At 49.4% G+C, this 20254-nt stretch overlaps 1 protein-coding gene and 1 long non-coding RNA gene across 11 annotated transcripts in view; one reads left to right on the top strand and one right to left on the bottom strand.

The window, feature by feature from the left end:
• MCPH1 (microcephalin 1) overlaps positions 1 to 20254 on the top strand; it is a 299005-nt gene that overhangs the window by 180204 nt on the left and 98547 nt on the right. The window lies entirely within an intron of this gene.
• Positions 10582 to 20254, bottom strand: part of LOC118887735 — a 159156-nt gene continuing 149483 nt past the window's right edge. For all 3 annotated transcript variants that reach the window (XR_005018136.1, XR_005018137.1, XR_005018138.1), the window contains one exon: positions 10582 to 11095. This is a non-coding gene — a long non-coding RNA (uncharacterized LOC118887735). The remainder of the gene's footprint in view (positions 11096 to 20254) is intronic.

Genomic DNA, 20254 nt, shown 5'->3' with positions numbered 1-20254 from the left:
TTGTTCTACTGAATGTCAAATGCTACCCTCATTTAAAAATTTTTTGCATTAGAAAGCTCTTTAGAAGAGCAAAAAGTCAGGCAGTGAGGGACAGGCATTCATTACCAGAAGAGTGACTGTAAATTATGCAGAGTTTGAAAAATTATTTTTGCAGAGGGTTTTCAATAGCATGGGAGTGTGTTATGACAGCAAGTAAAAAACTTAAGGTCCCGACTGTATCATCATTACACATAGAAATAAGAGTGAAACATAAAGCAAAAAGGTCAGTAGTGGAAGGAGGGGAGGGGAATGACATTGTCTTAAATGGTATCAGTCTGCAATCGTTTCAGGCATGGAGAGAGTGAAAAACATTCGGTTTATGTTTTCTGAAAAGTTTTGTAAGCCAGTGCAGCCGAAGACAAAGCAGTGACCACGAACAGCAAGACATCCTGGGTGGGAAGAGGAAGAGGTGGGCTCGTTCTCAAACTCAAGTCCAGTTGGCCAAGGGCCACTGGAGGATCTATTGGTTTCTGGGTTCAGGTTGACAAAGGGCTTAATCTGGAATGTGGCTCTAAAACCAATTTTCCTCATGTGGCTTGTCGGGTGCCAATCTGTGTTGAGACGTTGTCACAAGCAGTAAGTTATCACAGAAACGTGACAAAGCGAACTAGAGGAGCCTACGGAAAGGATTTGGCGTCAGAGCTGTGAGGTTCCAACGAGCAGGTCGTAATCTCTTAAAGGCACTGATAGAAAAGATCTCTCACAGCTATCTTCTGTGAAAGACTGCCTGTTCTTTTTTTTTTTTTTTGCTGGACCACGCGGCTTATGGGATCTTAGTTCCCCAACCAGGGATCGAACCCGGGCCCCCAGCAGTGGAAGTGCCGAGTCCTAACCACTGGACCGCCAGGGAAGTCCCCAAAGAGCAGTTGAGAGTTTCTGAAGTTCATCCTCGCCCCGTGTTCCGATTCAGCTCCTACAGTAACTCTATGGGGCGGGTATGGGGATGAGCCCCGCCTCGTAGAGGAGGGAGCCGGAGCTGCCTGCGGCCACTCTGACCCTCCTGGGGCAGTGGAGACCGGCCTCAGACCTGGGCCTTCCTACCCCGCGGCCCCTCACTCGGTGCCGTGACCAACTATCCGCCACTCTGGTCGGCTGCATGCCTGCCGCTGACGGTAGCTGGGCCCGCTGTGCTGTGGGCTGTGCGGCGGCCGAACGCTGGGCTGTTTGATCACTAGGGCCTTGCTCTCCCGCGCTGTGTACACAGTAGCAGACGTCGAGGAACAGACCCTGGTAACAGCGATTCCTCACTCCTGGCCCCTGAGGTCAGTGTATGCACCGATAATGGAAATTTCCCCACTGAAATCAACCCCGGTGTGGGATGAATGGTTAGACTGACAGGTATTTTTCTCTCCCATCCTCTAGGCTTTAAAAATTCCTAAATGTCCTTAAACACAATAGTATCTTAAGAGCCCTTTAGAAACCTCTTTGGGGGTCTCCCTTCCAGTGTGCTTTGTCAGCTGGGTAATAAGCTATAGATAAACACTGCGTTCCAGGAGATATGGCCCTTAGAGAAGCAAGTAATTCTGGCACCTCCTGCTTCAGGATCACTGGTGAAGTTTGATGGTTGAATTTCACAGAAATAACACGAAGAGACTCAGCTTCTGCTTTGGGTTTCAATAGAAGGGCATTCAAAGTCGACTAGTGGCAACTTAGTCTAAAACCCATAGAATTCTTCATTTTGATCCATGGCAAATTCTATGTTTATTGAAATGCAAAAGAAGGAGAGGAAACTTACTTTATGTATGTATCTAGGTAGTGGGTAAATTGTGTTCACTGTAAAATTCTTTCAACTTCCCTGGATGTTTGAAATTTTTCATAATAAAATGCCAGGCGAAGCCTGCGGGACAGAAGGGGGAAATTCTATGAGGCAAACTGAGAACAGAAAACTGTGAACCTCTACCAGAGTGTTGTTACTAACTTTTTCCTTTATACATACATTTGATGAAGTATTTCAAGCTTATAGAAATAAAATAGTAGAATATAAATGTCCCCACCACTCAGCTTGATCAAATTTTAATATTTTATTGCCATTGCTTCCATTTTTTTGTTTGCTTTTCATAAACAAAATATTGCAAATTTTACAAAATATTACAAAGTTAGAGCTCCCTTTATATCCCCCCAACCCCATTCCATTCTCCTCCCTCCCTCCCTCCCTCCCTGAATGCAACAGCGAGCCTGAATTTGCCGGTTATCACAGAATTTTTCTGTGATTTTTCAGACAAGGCGGTTACCTGCATCGGGAGGTGGGCGCTGGTTTGGAGTCCAGTGTAGCCGGGTAGAAAAGCAGATGTTAGTACTTCCTAGAAAACGAGTAAGTTTCTTCAGAGCCTCGGCTTCTCCATCTGTTAAATGGGTATGATAACCCCAACACACAGGGCTGGTGTGAGGATTAAAGGAGACATTTGAAAGCACCTGTGCAGCTCCTGGAGTGATGAGCACCTGGTGAGTGGTGGGACAGCAAAGCCTTAGATATTGAAAGTCATTTCAAAAGGAAATAGCACAGGACTCTGACTCGATGCTCGTAAATCCCAAGGGGACCTTCTCAGTATCAGAGTCCTTGAGCTGCCCTCTCGGTTTGCAGATAAGGAAACTGAGTCCCAGGAGAGGAAGGGGCTTGGTCTATGCTCAGACCTCGGTTGGTGGCCCAACAGGATGAGCGGTGACCCCCTTCTCAGGGCTCTGAACCCCAACACAGAACCACCAACCCAGCAGCCACGGAAGGGAGCATCTGCTGAGAAACCCCCTACCCACTCTTGCTTCTGGTTTACACTGGGCTCCGTACCATGGATGTAAAGATTTGCTATCATCTCATTTGCTTTTAATTCGAAGATAAAACGGTTTCCCTGCAGTAGTCAGTTTCTCTTTCCTCTTTTTAAGTCAAAGTCAATCTATAATGTTTAGGCTGTACTTATTTACTTTTAAAGTGATGTAGACCCTTGTTTTTCTTTTGTTTTGTCTTGTTTTTTTGTTTCTTTAGGGCCTTATTGTTCTCAATTGGCTGCCTCAAGGCTGCGGTTCAGACGCTATTTTTCACTGAGGATTTCTGTCTTTGCTCAGACTGAGAGGAGGTCTGGGGCACCTTTATAAACCCAGTGTGGGGAATGTTATCAGTATATGTTTACAGAGCCCGTGCAGTGCTGTGGAATTGCCGCTGAGGGCTTCTCGAGTGGAGAAGGTCGCCTTTCCCCCATGAAGGTTTTTCTCTGCTAAGATGGTAGTCATCCGATAAAAGCAGGCTCTGTTTCTTGCTTTCTTCTTCTGCGAATGCGGCTCCTGGTCTGGAACATCTGAGCTGCTCTGCAGTCTGTCTGCGGGCAAACAGAAGCTCTGGAGAGAAAAGGGGTGATGGTCCCCGGCCGGCTTCACGGCATCCTCATGCCGGGGCCCCCGTTTTCATGAGTCGCTGCTGTGACTGGTGGGAGATGAGGAGAGCCGGGGTGAGGCCACGTGCAGGGGGGCCCAGTGCCGGGCCTGTCCCCACGGCCTCCCTGCCGCGTGCTCTGCGTGGACCTAGTCGGGCACGTTCCTTGTGCAGGATCCTGGAGAAGGTTTATCGTAAAGGATGGTTTGTCTTAAGAAAATTCACCAAAGCAAATCCGCAGAGCAGCGAGAGCCAGGTGACGACGCACGACCAGTGTTTTACCCAGAACACCTCCTTACGACGGGAGTTGCAGTTACAGAACGTTATCGCTTTCACTGCGATCCGGCCCTGAGATAGGACCCCACTCCCAAGGGTCGTGCAAATCCTTCCTCGTGGCCCTACCGACTCACTCAGAGCCCCTCCAGGCAACTCCTAGGGCATTACCAAGAAACAAGCACCACTGCTTATGTCCAACTGATTTTGAAACAATGGTCAAATGGGAAGGTTTCTTTCCTTTTTCCTCTTTTACAAAAAAAAAATACATTTTTGTGTCCTTCCAGACACAGTTTTTCACATGCTGTTAGCATACGTTCCCCGAGCGCCGCTTCTGCTGTGTTATACTGAAGGGGGTAAGCCGCGAGTGACATATTTTTAACCTAAATGAAGAGGAGGTCGGAAGGTACTTTGATAGTTCTATTGGGCTCAGATCTTAGCTCTGCCTCTAACTGGGCCTGTGCCCTTTCCCAAGTCCTTCATGGCCTCGGGGTTGAGTTTCGTCGCCTGGGAGGTCGGGGGAAGAATGCAGTGGGCTCTCCCGCTGTAGCTCAGGCAGCTCCGGAGAGCCTCACGGGGCGGCCCCCTGCACCGCACGCCCACGGGTTATACACAGTAGAGGAGGTGAAGGCATCTGCCTGTTGAGGGGAGTAACTCCACATCCAGGACGGTTGGCTCCATCACTCATGACAGACAGGGAGGTCCAGGCTTTGGAACAGTAGTGACCCCGTGACGGAGGACGGACGAGGCAGTAGCCGGCGGCAGGGGGCAGGCGCACGGAAGAGCCCGCCTGCGGACGGGCCGTGGACTGCAGAGTCTGACGCGTATGCCCAGCGACCAGCGCGGAGCCTGGAACACAGGAGATGCCAACAATCTAGAACTGAAACAACCCAGCCAGATCCAGGCCAAAGAAGCCCCTCGTGTCCTGGGATTCGCAGTCTTCTGGAGGGTGATACAGTGCAGTGGAAGATGATCAGTATCAACCGTGAGACGGCCAAGGCCCAACCCAGGCGACATAGAAGGACGAAAAGTGAAGAATGAACGGTAGATCTTAGGTGTTCCCACCACCCACAGTGGTGGGTGTGTTAACCAGCTTCCTGCGGTCGTCGTCTCAACGTGTACGTACACAAAACATCACATCATACAAGCGCAGCGTATACAGTTGTGTACACAAAACATCACATCATACAAGCTCAGTGTATACAGTTGTCGTTTGTCAGTTATTCCTCGACAAAGCTGGAGGGAACAAAAGCAAAGGATGAACACAAAGACCCTATTATGTAGATGCTATGGTAAGTCGTAGCTTTACAGTTGGTCCCATAGGTAAATTCAATCAGCAGAGGACCTGAGAGGATCCTCTAGACCTTCCCGCACACCCCCGCCCCAGGGGACAGGAAGGGAGCGAACCGCCCGCAGAAGGTGACGGTGGCTGGGAGCACCGGGTTGGGTGCCCCACGGCTGGACACAGTCCCCTCAGTTCCCGGGTGGACCAGCACCCGCCGTCACCTCCCTGCACCTTGGCGAGGCCATGATCTCACCTGCTCTGAGAACTAAGCGGACAAGTCGCTGTGCTAACCTTGGTCCCGGGCGGCGTGCCGGGTGCCCATAAAGGCTCTGCAAAGGTTATCTTTACCATCATCACCATCAATAGGGAGAAAACACTGAGGAAAGGAGACAGAGGCAGGGCGCGGCGTTTCCTGCCGTCCTCTTCCTGGGCCTCGTCACACATCTGGAGGGGCCTCATTCCAATCCAGTCCGGAATACAGACTCTAGAGCAGGGATTGGTCACTTTGTTCACAGGTGGTAAGCCTGACACGTCAGGTGGACTTTACGTGCTGGTGGCAGGTGCCCCTCGGCACTGAGATACCGGGGATGAAGGAGAAGAAACGCCCCGGGCCAGAGCTCACTCCCTCCCGGCGCTCACCCGCCGTTCTCTGCCTGGATTGTCTCTGGGAGCTGCTGGCGGGAGCCCAGCGCTCGTGGCACCTGGAAGGGGGACGGGGTGAAGGAGAAGGAGCTCGTCTCTCTTCCTGGTTCGTCTGGTTCCGGCAGCGTGTCCTTCAGGATCGTCAGTCCCGCTCGCCTCGGACTCTGACTTCGCCGCGCTACTTCCGAACTCACCGCTTCCCTAAGCGCGCCGTGTTTCGCTTAGTGAACCCGCCTCCCCACCCCCAGGTGGGTACTCACCCTGCATTTAGCAGGAAGGTGAGCTTCCGAGGACAAGTCCTTGCTTTTGGTCTCTCTGCCCCCAGCACCTCCGGAGAGTCTCACACGTAGCAAACGGTGGTCAGCGCGGGCTGAATAATAAACAGTCACGTTGCCAGGGGATGCGGTCCTTTTCCAGCCAACACGAGCTTAGCGCGTCTGCACGTGTGTAAAGGCACACCTCGTTTGATTGGACTTCTCAGATACTGAATTTCTTACAAATGGAAGGTTTGGGGCCGCCCTGCGTCGAGCAAGTCTGTTGGCACCATTTTTCCAACATCTGCTCACTTCGTGTCTCTGTGCCACATTTTGGGGAATTCTCACAGTATTTCAAATTTTTATTATATACATATATTTTTTAATTTATTTTTTTGGCTGCGGTGGGTCTTCGCTGCTGCGCGCGGGCTTTCTCTAGTTGCAGTGAGCGGAGGCTACTCTTCGTTGTGGTGTGTGGGCTTCTCATTGCGGTGGCTTCTCTTGTTGTGGAGCACGGGCTCTAGGTGCACGGGCTTCAGTAGTTGTGGCTCGTGGGCTCAGTAGTTGTGGCTTGCAGGCTCAGTAGTTGTGGCTCACGGGCTCTAGAGCACAGGCTCAGTAGTTGTGGCGCACGGGCTTAGTTGCTCCGCGGCATGTGGGATCTTCCTGGACCAGGGCTCGAACCCGTGTCCCCTGCGTTGGCAGGCGGATTCTTAACCACTGTGCCACCAGGGAAGCCCAAATTTTTATTACATTTTTATGGTGATAAGTGATCTTTGGTGTTACAATTGCAAGGTGTGCCTGTATTTGCCCCTGAGTCCCCCAACGAGAATGTCCCACACACAGAATTTGCGGAGGGGCAGGAGGAAGGTACATGAAGGCAGCGGGTCACCGGGAGAGATGCCATGCTCCTGCCCCTGGCCGGGAGTCCGGGTTGGAGACTCTGTACTCGCCCGGGAAGCAGTGCCACCTCCAGCCTTTGGGAAGCCACCATCGGGGCAGAGCTCAGAAAGGGAAGAGGGGCCAGGAGAGAGCGAGCAAAGCAGAAGCTCCCGACACCAGAGACAGCCTGGCGCCAGCCCCAAGCAGCAGAGAAAAGGAGTCCGGGCTCCTCACCTTGAGAAGCTCGTGGGTCAGCAGTGAACACTGTCGGCCAGGCCCCTCCCGTGCACACGGCTCGGGCAAGTGGCCGCGCAAAGGAAGCGGAGGAGTGGAGGGCACTGCCCCCAGAAAGACTGCCTGCAGAGGTCGGTGCTCTCGGTGCTTTAGGGCAGCCCAGGTAACTGGTGCCGGTGACCCCAGGTGACCCCGTCTCTGCGGCCCTCCCAGCTGAAGCGCGCACGTCTGCACCGCGTTTAGCTTTGGGGTCTGCAGGCAGAGGCGGAGGGACACCCGCACCTTGTATGTTGCCGCCGCGGCACATCCCCCGGGGAAGGAGGGTACAGGGTGGGTGCAGAGTGAGCAGGTGGGCTTTCCCTTGCCTGCTGTAACCCAAGAATAGCAAACTGGAATCTGAAAAGGGTTGGCAACAGATGGGAGTGGAAAAGCCTCGAACTTTCCAGTTTCTTATCGCAGTAAGAACTTGCTCGTTTCTTATTGCAGTCACACCGGAACTGCAGCTTTCCCCTTGGGTGCAGCTCAGATTTTGACTTTCCAAAATACAGTGGTTTTAAATTAAAAGAAAAGGAGCTTTGGCTCTCATTTGCATAAAATGCACACATGTATACACAGGTATTCTCACGCGTGCACACACACACACACCCTACTTAACTGGGGAGGAGCAGGAAAGCAGTGAGAAGATCCTAATTGTGATTCAACCATGCATTTTAAAAAGCATTGCACCTATTTAGATGGTACTTCTTAGAGCGAATATATGGCTTTTAAAAGTTTTGATAAACGTGAACATTTAAAGACTCCTGGGAAATGAGAATATTCCTTTCAACTTGGGCTTGCGTGGTTATAAATAGGAAGGCCTCTTCTAATCTCGGAATCTTAAAAAGAAACCTTGATGTTGTTACGTGATGACCTAAAGGAATGCCTTCCTCTTCGGCCCGGAAGGATATTTTTAAGAGAATGTTAAGCTTGTGACAGGAATTATTGATACCTTTGGAATTAATTCTATTCTCCAGTGACTCAGGCTTGCTTCAAGTCATTACCTGGGAATTAGCCTGGGACTGCATGACGCCAGTCCCACACTGTTCAAAGTGGGGCAGAACCATGAAAGAATGAAAAAACGAGGATGTGCTTTTGTGCATTATTCTTATCGTGATGAATGATGCTTGTTTTCCTCTCCACTTTAATTAGAATGTTTCTACATTTGCCAAAGAAAATGTTGGAATGGAGACAAAAACCTGAGATTATAGGAACAGGGCTTGATGTAATAGCTTATTTATAAAGGAAACACAACTTGTTTGGTATTTTATTGAAACAGGAAGTTCAGAACCTCGGCACATACAAGTACAACAAATTCTCAGGTGCTCGTTGAGTCATCTGTTGTTGGAAATAGTCTCCTGGTAGTTTTCCCCTGGATTTACTTTTTATCTTCATTTTGGTATTTTTTAAGCAGTGAGACTGGATGGGTATAGGAAATTGCATAGAGATTCAATTAGAGATTGTGTACTTTTTAAAAAAAATATCCGCTATCAAGACTAAATAAGTAAAGCAGGGGGGAATTCTCTCCTTATACATTTGTATATATGCATTTTTGGTAGCTACCTATGTACAAAACATAAGGGAAAACAAAGTGAAACAGACATTTACCTCAATGCTATTGCTATTTCAAAAGTAACCCTTGGTCAGGGGAATGGATTTGAGATTAATAAAGATGAAAAGCATTGTGGATTCATGTTCTATTTGCTACTGTTTAGTAAACATTTAATAGCAGAAGCTAGATAGCAATTTGATTCCTAGTATTAAAACCTTATAGGAATGACTTGAGCTGAGTTTGTGTCGACACAGAAATCTTTAGGTTTAATTTCCCATCCTTTTCTGAAAGATCAGGCTGGGATGGTGTTTTAAAACATGCAGAAGCTGCAGCCACCCTGGCAAGAGCTCAGGTGCACTAACAAGCCAGGTGCTGCTTCCAGGGGAGCTTTGCAGGGAGTGCAGGGCGGGGTCCCCGGAGAATGCCTGGGAGTCAGGATTCCTGCCGGTGATCCCCAGTCCTTCTCTAACTTGTGTGGCCTGCGCCTCAGCCCTCTGCTAAATTCGGACGGTTAACAAATGCGCTATCCATTCAAAGACACCTCAGAAAGATGCAGAGATACAGTGGGACAGGAGGCTTTGAAAAGGGGCAGGTGCTAAACAAGTGGTACCCCTCCCAGAAGCAGCTGTGCCGCTCCTGTTTTTAACTAAGACTTCTTTTAAGAGCAATTTTAGGTTCAGAGCAAAATTGAGGGGAAGGTACAGAGGTTTCCCATACACCCCCTGTCCTCCCCACACACACAGACTCCCCCTGTTAACAGCACCCCCACCAGATGGTACGTTTGTTACAGCTGATGGCCCTCCATTGACACATCTCATCCCCCAGAGCCCATAGTTTACATTAGGGTTTGCTCTTGGTGTTGTACATCCTATAGGTTTGGATACGTGTATCCATGATTATAGTATCGTGCAGAGTAGTTTCACTTCCCTAAAAACCTCTGTGCCCCACCTATTCACTCCCCTACCAACTCCTGGAAACCCCTGATCTTTTCACTCTCTCCATAGTTTTGCATTTTCCAAACTGTCATAGAGCTAGGATCATACAGTATATAGCCTTTTCACATTGGCTTCCTTCACACAGAAGTATGCATTTAAGGTTCTTCCGTGCCTTTTCATGGCTTGATAGCACACTTATTTTTAGTGCTGGATAATATTCCATTGTCTGGAGGTACCCCAGTTTATTTATCCACTCATCACTGAAGGATATTATGGCTTCCAGGTTTTGGCGATTATGAACGCAGCTGCTATAAGCATTCGTGTGCAGGTTTTCGTGTGGACATAAGTTTTCCATTCCTTTGGATCAGTACCGAGGCGTGTGATCGCTGGACTGGACATAAGAGTATGTTTAGTTTGATGAGAAACCAGCAAACTGTCTCTCAAAGTGACTGCGCCATTTCACGTTCCCACCAGCGGTGAGTGAGAGCCCCTGTTGCCCCAGACCCTTGTCAGCCTTTGGTGCTGTCGGTGCCTGGAGTTTGGTCATGCTAATGGGCGTGCAAGGCTACCTCACTGTTGTTTTAGCTTGCATTCTTCTGATGGCACATGATGCGGAGCATCTTTTCATACGCTCCTTTGCCATCTGAGGACCGTCTTTGATGAGGTGTCCGTTAAGGTCTTTGGCTCACTTTCGAACCCAGGCAGTACCTCCTTTTGAAGTCTGCAAGCCCGCCGCCGTGGGCACGTTTACGAGATTGCAGCACCGTGGACATAACCCTGAGGTGCGTGTCCTGCTCACACTGAGCGGGGCCTCAAAGCCTCCGTCCAGCAGGAAGGTCTGGGCTTGCAATGTCTCACCTCCTGCTCTTAGACTCACCCGAGACTGTAAATGTGACAAGGCAGAAACTTTATGGTTCTGCGTTGAAAGATTTCTTTTGGTTTTAGGTTTTCTTTTTTCCTTCATTGACTGGATAACACTGAACAAAACAATATTACTATGAAATGAAAGTAATACACCCCTCTGAGTTTGTATAAATACAGTTTTTTTTTCTTTTTAACATTGTTTGGATTGATAAACGATGCAAGAGATACCTAAGATAATTCCCAAAATGCTATGAGGCAATATGGAAAGGTCTGGAAGCCCACCCCTCCCCCAAGATGCTTTCCGGTTGCTTTTACAGCGACAGACCCCCCCACCTAAAGGTGGGTGTATTGCTAAGACTTAATCTCCACCTCGGCTACACTGCTGAACAGCGGCGCCACCTGGAAAAAGCGCAGCACGGCGCCTGTTAACACGGCTGGATGAGCAAACCTTGAGGTGAGAGAAAAGCAGGGAGCGTCAGTCCATAACTGCTGAATGCGCCCACGCAGAGAGAGAGAAAATGGCCATTAAGAGGTGACGAGGAAGAGACGTGGGCTTGCGCGCCCCGGGAAGGAGGGGCTCCCGGAACTGCATCCGTAGCCCTGCAAGCCACGCACACCAGAAACCCCGGCGGCGTCTTGAACCCCCGGGGGCTGCAGGGCACGCCAGCTGTGTCTTCCAGACGTCGCCTCCCTCCACTTCCGCTGTCACTGCTTTCTGTCCCCCTTATAGATGCGTCTCTGGAAGACACAGATCATGTTACATGTTACATCATGTTACGTTTCAGGTGACTCACCTTTGCCTGCAAGATCAAGTTCAAACTCTGCAACAAGGCATGCAAGACCTTTCCCAACACTTGTTCTCAGCCCACCTTCCCACCATCCGTTGCCTCCCTGCCCCTCAGTGCCAGCTGGCTACCCGGGACCCAGTACCATGCCTGACACCAAGCTGTGTGTGTCCGTCTCTCCCCTGCCAGGCCACACCATCAGCATCCCCCATCACACCACAGACACACACACACACACACACACACACACACACATCCTTTTCCTAATTATCCTGGGACAAGCCTTTCTGGGAAGCAGTCCCCAGACCTTCCAGGAAAAATTAATTTCACCCTCTATTATGGTTTTACAGTATTATTTTCATATCACCGGTATAAATACTATAGTATAAAAAGGATAATTCATATAACTTCGTTTAATTAATTGTTTATGTATGTCTCTTACTGGGAGATTATGAGCTTCTTGAAAGCAAGGTCCACACTTTTGCTTTCTTTTTTTTAATCCCCTGCATCATACATTGAAGACACCTATAATATCTTGGGTTAAAACTGAATCCGATTGGAAGGGGGTGACATGGCAGTGGTTGCCATATGGGTCGAGGTCTGGAAGGCCGGTCTCCTTGAGCAGAGAGATTCAGGACAGGTGCTTGTTGGGAAGGATGGAAGGTCTTCAGGGGCCACATGGTAGAGGCCTGAAGACCAAACCAAGGTCATTGCCAAGGTCCTTATACTTTTATCTGCAGCGTTTGGAGCCAGAGAGGGACGTGGTCCCCACAGTTTTTGTGAGGATTTCTGGGCAGTGGAGTGAAGGCAGATGAAGTTAGATCTGAGAGCCCTGATGGGAGGTGGCCTGACAGCCACGTGGCATGTGAAACCAGGATCTTGATGGTGGCCCTGCAAAGGGGATGAAGAGCACCAGGGAGCTGGGGAGAACGGACGGGCGGGAGTTGGGGGAGGAGGGCCGGGCTTGCCCATCCCAGCGAGAACGCGCCAGTGGGAAGGCTCCCTGCCTGTCTACTTCCTTTCCTGAATGCACAGCGAATTCCTGGGCCGCCTTTGTTGTGAGCTGGTTTAGTTTGTCACTCTCCCGTTGTTTACAGCCTCCAGGTATTTGTAGACAGATCTTATCTCCTTCCCTCTTAGTCACCACTTGGCCCAACTCTGCATGTTTTACTCTTTTAAACTCTGCCCCTGGGGCTGACCTCTCACTACCCTCTCAAGGAGACTTGTTTGTGCTGTTGGAATCTATTCCATTTTGATTATTTTAAGACAAGCGGTAAGCTAAATATGGCCCAGCAAGTATGGTCTTGAAGTAGAAAAAATAAATCTTATGCATGTATATGTTTATATATATTTGTGTGTATCAAGTGTGTTATAAGCCCGAGGCAGCTGTGGCGCTTCCCAAGCATTAGTCTGCAGCCTGTGTTCTCCCAGTTGCCCCACAAATGAATTCACTCTAAATTTTTTTTTAAAGGAAGAAAAATCAGAAAGTGGTAAGTGCCTACTGCCTCCTGATTCTCCTTCAGGATACATCTGTTTCTGTGAGGTCTTGGGGTTTATAGGACTGTGCTTATTTTCATGATCCCATTAATATGTATGCTTATCAAGAGGGCCAGCTCTATTTTGTCACCAAATTTCTCATCCTTTTTCTTAGTTTTTCCCTCCTCTTCCCCATTCCATGTCTGGTCTCTAGTGAGGTTTCCATACGTTACACTTTTGTCAAAAAATGCTGGTTGAAAACACTTCTAGAAAACAATGTAGGAGAAAATCTTCATGACCTTTGGGTTGTGTATTTCTTAGGACACAAACCCAAGCACAAGCACTGACCATAAAAGGAAAATTGATAAGTTGGACTTCATGAAAATGAAAAGTTATGTTCTTTGAAAGACACCATTAAGAAAATGAAAAGGCAAGCTCCAGACAGGGAAGAAACATTCATATTCCATATTTTTGAAAAGGAACTTGTATTTAGAATGTATAAAGAATTCTTAAACCCTATCCAATTTCTTAAAAATGGGCAAGATGTAAGAACAGAACCTCACAAAAGAAGTTATGTCCATGACAAAGAAAGCACATGAAAAGATGCTGAACATTATTAGTCATCTGGGAAATGCAAATTAAAACCACAGTGAGCTATGGCCACACTCACCCACCATGGACAAATTAACGCCAAAACTAAAATGCCAAGTTACAGCGAAGACACAGAGCAACTAGATCTCATACTTTGCTGACAGGAGTATAAAACACTGTAGAGAACTGTTTGGCAATTTCCTACTAAAGTTCAATGTATACCTAGCAAATGACCCAGGAATTTCACTTCTAGGTATTTACCCAAGAGAAAGGAAAGCATCTGTCAACAAAAAGATTTGTAACTGTTCATAGCAGCCTTATTCATAATATCTAATAGCTGGAAAAACCCAGATGTCCATCAGCTGGTGAATGCATGAAAACTATGGTATGTTCATCCAACAGCACAACAATAAATACGACCGTAAAAAGGAGCAAACAGCAACGTAGCTGAATCTCAAACACTTGTGCCGAGCCAACGAAGGCGGTCACGGCGCGGGGCCGTGTCCTTCCCTTTACGGGACCTTCAAGGACAGGCCACATTAGTCCGCTGGCCCGTGGTGGTCCAGGGATGGGGGCAGCAAGGAATGCAAAGGGACACAGGGGACATTGGGGATGACGCGAACACGCCCACCCTGATGGAGCTGTGACTGCGTGGGTGTGCACGCCTGTCAGAAGCATCAGACTCTGTGCATCCAAGCTGGGAACATTTTATCCTTTGTAAATTATACCTCAATAGAGTCCATTTTTAAAAAGCTAATCACAAAAGAATAAATTAAGCACATACGCGTTGCCAGAAAATGAGACCGTTGGTGGTTTACGCGTTCACGTGAGTTTAAGGCAGCGCGTGCCCTGCGCCAGGGACATTTGCATTGTGAGATGTAATTGATGGTGAGAACACCGGCGGAGGGTTGGGCTGGGGGTTTGGGCGTGGAAGCATCTCCCCACCTTCAGTAAGTTACATAGATATGACTTATTTACAAGGTTGGGCTGGGTTTCCAACAAACAGATGGGAAGTATGCTGCCGGTAACTCTGAAACCATCCCGAGTCAATCTCGTTCCTGAACTTGGTGCAGTCGCTATTCCGTATGCGGTGATTCTATGGGACACTAAGAAGCAGGTGTAATAAGGTATTCGTATTCAATCTCCACTGAAGTCAGTGGGCGTTTTGTAACGATTGGGCTGGAGACCTGGGCGTCCTGGTCCTTGGACCGCCCCCCCCAGCTCAGCCGTCCCCACTGCCTGTCGCTGCAGCGGCACACACGGTGGCAGGCGCCACAGGCATCGCACGGCTGCCATACTGTGCCTTCCCAGTGACAGCTCTTGCCAAGGCCAGCGGATGTGTGCGCCCACTAGCCCGCGATGTTTTAGCCAAAAGCAAAGCCTTTGAAAGTGGAGAAGAAACAAGACCATTCACATCTGATCTGTGTAGGGACTCCAGTACCCAAATGATGAATTCAAGGGAAAAAAAATAATTCCGTAATAAACCTCCAGGACTATTAGCTTGAGTGGGTTACAATACGATGGAACGTTCCAGTGAACATCTGAATTCCCCAGCATAGTTTTGTAATCCGGACAGAACTTCTGAGAATTATAAACTTAAGTGCAGTAGAAGCTTTGGGAATTAGCTGGGGGGTGAAATGAGTCGCTATAAGTACAAAGGAGTAACAGCAAAGAAGTTGACCAGAAGGAACCATCAAATCCAAAATAGCCACACGAGAGAGCATTAGGAAATTATCCAGCACCATCGCTCCACGTTATAGGTGAGAACTAAGCCTGGAGAAGTCGTTCCACCAACTGCAGGCCCTTGTGCTGTTTCCTGGAAAGCCAATCACTCCTTTTCATGCTTACGCCTCCCCTGTAAGGAATGCAGGGTCAGGTGAAGCGTCGGGACCGTGACCCCGCAGCCGGCTGTGAGCAGAGAACCAGAAGGAAGTCCGGCCTCCCGGCACCCAGCCCCCCGTTCTTCCTGGGCTCCTAGAATCTAGAACCATCATCATGTTTGGGACATTTTTTATCCCTTTTTCCAACTGTTGACATCCTGAAGGGATCTTTCCTTCCTGTGAGTTTCTCAGTTGCCCTTTTTCTCCTCCCTCCCTAGGCCCCTACTCCATTGGGGCTTCACACCCATTGAAGAAGAACTTGTTTTGCCCAGGGATAACTGTTTTGAAACTTAAGAGCCGGGGACCCCTGGCCTTTCGCTGTGACTTGTTCCCAGAAACCACACAACAAGGCAGATCATCAGAAAGATGTTACGGCCCGGGTTGCATTTCTGACCAAAGACTCAGCAGCAAATAAATCACAGATGTGAACAATGCTTAAACCCCGGCGTAACGCAGCAAACCACTAGTATCTTCTGAAACAATCCTCTTATGCTTTGAGCAGCTGGACCCCGCGTGCTGGCCTCTGAAGGGAGACATTTGCCTTCCAGGTTGTGTCTTGGAAGGGAAGGGGTCTGTGGACACTGGCCTGTGCCATCATTCGAAGGATATAGAGAAGTCGTGTTTCATTTTTAAGCATTGGGAATTAAAGAAATTGTTTCCATAAAATAAAAAATGTTAATTTGCTTTGTAAAAAAATAAATCTAGATTGGTAAGTTTTATTTTAATAGGAAAAAATGTGTAAACAAGGTTTTAAATATTTGGTAAGTTCACTGGTGCCTGTCGGCAGTCCACAAATTACTAAATCCCATAGCACTCCAAGATTCTGGAGGCTATTTTCCCTCATACTCTGAAGAATATGCCTGATTGTAAGCATAAAGGAAAGATAAGTTTTTGAAACCTGCAAATGACAAAGTTCTTTCATTTGTCTGTATGTGGAATAAAATATCTAAAAGCATCTAGCAACCCTCAAAGAAGAGGGGGAGGGACCTTTTGAGAAAGCAAATGTAATCCATCTCAACTCAAACCTGCAAACTCACAATAGTGGATTTTAAAGTGAACTAAAAATGAATGGTGGATATAAGTTGACCTAAGAATAAAATTCACAGTAGGTCATTTCATAAATCTCAATCCAAAATATGGCTTTGAATAAAAGCTTCATTAAAACACCTGACCTACGTCAGGTGCCACGGTCATTTTCTATGAAAACGCCATGGTGCTCCAGTTAGAGGACTTCCCCAGTCAGGCGGCCAGTGATGGTCCACCCCAGGGAGGGGACAGAAGGAAACGCCTCTTCTCTCCCCACAGTGAGCGGCAGCATGGAATGGAGCTTCCTCGGGGGGAGAAAACGTGGAGACCAAAACGAAACCCAGAAAAGGATTGACAACCGTGGGAAACCAGGAGGCCCATGTCACAAAGCTGGGTCCTGTCCAGGATGCGCTTGGCAGGGAAGCAACCAAGTATGCCCGCGAGAAGCTGGGCTTCGGCCGGGCTCTGGGCGAGGAGGGCCAGCCAGGTGAATACCGGCCCTGGTCGGGCAGTCCCGGGAGGCGAGGGCTGGCCGGAGCTGCAGGGAGGGCAGGCCTACCTGCGAGGCTGGCACAGCAGCTCAGAGCCACCCCGGACCCCTGACCCACCAGCCCCAGACCGTGCCTGCTGCCGGCAGAGAGCCTGACTCCCGGGCCTGAGGACGCCTGAGTAGGAGAGGAAGGACGACCCAGAGAGAAGATCCCAGCGAGAGAAGACCCCGGCGAGAGAACACCCCGGCGAGAGAACACCCCAGCGAGAGAACACTCCGGCGAGAGAACACCCCGGCGAGAGAACACCCCGGCGAGAGAACACCCCAGCGAGAGGACACCCCGGCGAGAGAACACCCCAGCGAGAGCGGAGAACAGAGCTCTACAGAAGGAAGCTCATCTCTGCGCCGGTGCTGATTTGCCTTGGAATTGACATTGCATTGGCTGAACTGATTTAATGTCAGGATTTTTCCCCCCTCCTCTTTCAAGCTTTTTGAGTCATGGACCGTATTTTATTCCTCTCTGGGCGCTGGATCAATGTAGGGCGACTAGGGCCCACTTGCTACGCATTTAGTACAGATGCCTTCTCAGCCTGTGGCCGCTGGAACTGCACACGGGCCCGTCCAGCGTGAAGCCGCCCGCTTTGCAGAGCCTCTAGGATTATAATACGGTGGTTCTCACCCATTAGGATCACCTGGGGGGGTTGTTGGTTTTTTTTTCAACTCCGGCTACCCAGGCCACAGCTCTTTAGTGAAATCAGAGTGTCTGGATTGGGACCCGGGCACTGGTATTTTTAAAACTCCCCAGGTGGCCCGCAGGATGCAGGCCAGTTTAAGAACTGGGTTGTGATCCTGTCTCAGCCCAGCAGCCCACCGGAGTCACCCAGGGGGCTTTAAAACTTCCTGAGGCCAAGGCCTGCACCCGCCAGGTGCTCTGACCCGACTGCCATGGGGTGACGCCCTTGCAGTAGTATTTTAAAGCTTCCCAAGTGATGCCGGCACGCAGCCCAAGTTAGACTGCTCCGTACAATCAAGACCTACAGAGCCCTGCCCGCGCGCTTGGTTTTTCAGCCCTTTCCAAAACTTTGCCAAGAACCCCCAACTTTAAATTACACTATGGACTTGCTCTAGTGTTCTTATAAGTTTGCAGATTTCTTGCCAACTGCCTGACAATTTTTAAAGGATCAAATTAAGAAGTTCTACAAAGCCAAGGAGTTATCTCCATGTGTATTTTATCAGGATTTTTTTCTTTTATATGAGCGTTAGAGCAATGAAAAGCCATCCAGAACCAAGTACAGCTTGAGAGCTGATGTGGTGGCTGGTAAAGCGTGTGGAGCAGGCCCGGGGCAGCCAGCCCGCAGACACGGGAGGGAGAGAACCCACCGTGTTCCAAGCTTTGACCTATTTCTTGCAGTTGTTGAAAACTATGAGGCGTGAAATCCAGATTTATGACTTTTTAAAAAGTTAGTTGTGGATTCCCTAGACGATTATGTTCCCATCACTTATGTAGCTTTTAAAACTCAAATGACGCTTTGAAAAAATCCAAGTTTGGCATGCTCCGAGCTCCAATGTCGGTCGTCTTAATTCAGTAAAAGGAAGGGGGAAAATGCCTCTGCCTTTGCTTAAACTACGGTTTGTTGTGAGGCGCAGACAGGAAGTCTCATTCATGTGTAACTTTGGGGAAAGCTAAGCCAGGGGTGATTCTCCTTGGGCACTTTATTTCTCTGTCTGCATAAAATGAGAATTTGAGGAAAATGTCTTAGGAAAGTGGAGGCTTCACGCTGATGTGCCTTTCCTTTCATCTTTTCCAATTCTATGTTGACTGGGAGTTTCATAACCGAGAGATGTCACCCGTCTCTGCCAGGGCCAGGTGCGCCAACACCAAGGGTTACTGTATATGCCTCTCCTCTACCCTTATCTCTCTTTCGTTTGTTTGTTTGTTTTGGTTTTTTTGTTTAAATTCTTCGGAATTTCTCTCAACTGTTTTTATAAAACATTGTAGTGTGAAAACCTCTGCTGATTGCATATCAGTTATATCTCAATAAAGCTGGAAAAGGATAGAAAAGAATGTTAAAAGTTCAAAAACCAGCGGAGATTTATAGAAACCATACTGCATGCCTGGCAACACACGCTTCTGCCTGAGGCTTTTTCTGCCAAGAGCCCTAAGGATTCCTGAAGTCATTCGCACCGTTTTTTACTGGTCTCCGGTCTCCTTGCTTGGTGGTGCTCTGATCTCCCCATTGCCAGACTGTTACAGCTGCCTGCTTCCACTTCTCCTAAATGGACAAAGATGTGAGGGTGACTGGCCACCAGGTCGCCTCACCCACCGACAGGAGCTGCACCTGCACGTCCGCAGTCAGACGTGGGGAATGGCGTGCCAGCCGGCTTAAGTGCAGGCTGCGTTCTCCGCCACGGGCTCAGCACGTTGCGCAATGCGAGGTTCCTTAAGGACGTGGATCTTGTTCTGACCCCCCGGGGGTGCTGTAGTTTTCTTGGAACACAGGCTCCGAGCCCCAGTTGCCTCCGTCTCCCTCGCGACACCCCGGCCAGCTCCCTGCCCCGCCCTCGTGCTGTGCGGGGCCCGTCGGGTACCAGGCACTCTCTTAGGCTCCTATGTGACGGTGAGAAGAGCGAGGACAGAGACGTCGCGTAGCCTTGGGATGAGGAGCCGGGACTCCGCGTGCAATCTTCGTAAATCCCAATCCCACGTTAGCAAGGAAATCGAGCTCCAGGTTGGACTAGGGGAATGTCATGATTTCAGACCTATCTGAAAGGCAAAGATGGCTCTAGAATAGAAGACCTGAGCATCCTCAGATAATTCCTGTCGCCAGGACTGATGGGCGTGAAACGACGGCTCTACTCTGGGCTTCCGAGGTTGCTGGTCCTCCCTGGGCGGCGCAGGGCTGTCATTTAGAGCAGCACACGGTGCGGTGAAGGGCACTAATGCAGTGAAGGGCTCTGCGTCTGTCACGACGCGTCTGGTTTGGATGCCCGTCCGTCCACCTGACGACACGGCACCTTGGCCACGTTCCTCAGAACCCCGGTTTTCCAGCTGTGGAATGTGGCTAATGATGGTCGCTGCCTCACGGGACTTTTGTAGCAATTAAAATGGGATGCTCTACGGAACACAGCTGGAACAGTTTAACAAACGTGCTGTATGCAAATGCTCGGCAGATGTTGACTATCACTTAGCATCTCCATTGTTAATTTGCACAACCGCTGCCTCCCTAACCTCCACGAATGGGACCCCTAGTCAGCCAGTTATGCCCACCGAACTCCTCGGCGCCCTGCTCTCGGGGACGTCAGCAGAGAGGAAGCAGGGCCTGAACTGAGGTGGAAAGGTGACAGCTGGCCTTTATTAGCAGCTCCCTGGGAGCCAGGCATTGTGCTGGCACGGACTTTCACTCTGCCTTCCAGCATTTCTGCTAGGTAGACAGGATGACTGTGGACACCTGTAGAAGCTGAGACTTCAGAGATTTCAGGGCTCACGCGAGGCCACTCGAGCCTCCCTGGCAGCCGACACTTAAGCCCAGGTTCTTCCTGGAGCCTGGCCTGCTCTGGCCTCCCCGTGTCCCTTGGCCTCCGGGGACGGGCACTTGCAGGGAGGTGACGCAGGAGCTGTCGCAGGTAGAGGGAGAAAGCAGAGGCGCTC

This window comes from Balaenoptera musculus, chromosome 21, assembly GCF_009873245.2.
Source record: "Balaenoptera musculus isolate JJ_BM4_2016_0621 chromosome 21, mBalMus1.pri.v3, whole genome shotgun sequence".
Lineage (NCBI taxonomy): Eukaryota > Metazoa > Chordata > Mammalia > Artiodactyla > Balaenopteridae > Balaenoptera > Balaenoptera musculus.
Note: the sequence above shows the minus strand (reverse complement) of the source record. Positions and strands in the feature narration are given on the sequence as shown.